At 36.5% G+C, this 1,457-nt stretch overlaps 1 long non-coding RNA gene across 1 annotated transcript; it reads left to right on the top strand.

The window, feature by feature from the left end:
- The first annotated feature begins 41 nt into the window (after positions 1–41).
- LOC111383960 lies at positions 42–1,447 on the top strand. The gene is made up of 3 exons (XR_002700828.1): positions 42–323; positions 415–1,081; positions 1,357–1,447. It is a non-coding gene; the product is annotated as an uncharacterized LOC111383960 (long non-coding RNA).
- Positions 1,448–1,457: the final 10 nt, after the last annotated feature.

Raw genomic sequence — 1,457 nt, 5'->3', positions numbered from 1 at the left:
AGATTGGCCACGAAAAGAATGCGGATGTGGTGGCCAATTCAATGATGACAAGTCTATTAGGTTAAATTCGGTAGAATTTCAATAATTATATAATAATTTGCACACATGGAGTGAATAACCACTATGAATTATGGAGAATTGTAATCAACCTCTAGTTTGGAAATTAATGACTTGTGTCGTCAAACTGTTTACTCGGTATCTTTGTGAATTCTGCACTGATCTGTAGTTTTTCGTTGATTCCCATTAGATGATTTGTCTGTTAGCTTGTTTTTTAGGATTCCCGGAAGGCACTAGACGAACTACAGGTTTCCTAGTTCTAATTGGTAGGTTGTACTGTCTTACTTGTCGACACGCCATTGACATATTCCTAGATTCAAGTTGAGCCTCACCTTTTGTGAATTATTCATGCTTCAGTTAGGTCAACTCTCCAGGATCAAGATTGGGAGTAGGATCAAGCTCTTACATGTTGATGTTCATGGTTTTGCTTCAGGTCAACTCGGTAATTATTGGACAGCTTTAGTCAAACCCGAGCTAGTTGTCTCATTAACAACTAAAAAAATTGCATCATTCGACTTTTAACCATACCCAGAGTTCACTTTTCAAATCGTCGACATGGCCAACCATGTCAGGTTTAGGAGCAACTGTCAAAGTGGAATATCATCTATCATTTAAGTAGAAAATATTGTTAGTTGAGGATGTCTGAGAAATAATCCTAACCATCATTTTCCTAACATCAGTATGAGTAAGATCCCTTGCATTCTTGTTCCTTGTTTCTTGGTCACTTCTATTACAATCTTGTAATGTTCTCACATATGGTCTAACTGAGACTATTTTTAGTTATGAAACATTGATATCTCTTGCCTTTTGGTATTAATTTCACCTTTTTACATTTGCCGGTCGGATAGGATTATTACCTTTGTTCAAATGATGTTTAGGTTATTTTAGCAATGAAGAGGCTACGGCATCAACCCTAGATTCAGAGGGGTGGTTGAAAACTGGAGATTTGTGCTATGTTGATGAGGACGGCTTCATTTTTGTGGTTGATCGATTGAAGGAGCTGATCAAGTATAAGGGATACCAGGTGAATATATCATTGGTTTACATGGTAGTTTCCCGAACAACATTGAACTACAGTAAATCTGAGATCAACTTCATGAATCTTTTGCACTATTAGATTGTGTTCATTAGTAGTTGTACTGAGAGATCTTCGGTCTTTTCTTATAAGACACTTAATTCTTTGGTAACACAATATGATACTGGACAGTAATCCAATAATATTCCTGAAATTCCCTTTCAAGAATTTCTTGTGGAGTGAATACAAATTCCAACTAATAAATTATATGCTTAACTTCTTAGGTTCCTCCGGCAGAATTAGAGGCTTTGTTACTCACTCACCCGGAAATTGTTGATGCAGCTGTTATACCGTAAGTAACTTCAAGTTCCAGTTTCATTTTCAC

The sequence above is a fragment of the Olea europaea genome, unplaced genomic scaffold (genome assembly GCF_002742605.1).
Source record: "Olea europaea var. sylvestris unplaced genomic scaffold, O_europaea_v1 scaffold27966, whole genome shotgun sequence".
In the NCBI taxonomy this organism is placed as follows: domain Eukaryota; kingdom Viridiplantae; phylum Streptophyta; class Magnoliopsida; order Lamiales; family Oleaceae; genus Olea; species Olea europaea.
The sequence above is the reverse complement of the archived record's forward strand: the minus strand, read 5'-3'. Positions and strand labels throughout refer to the sequence as shown.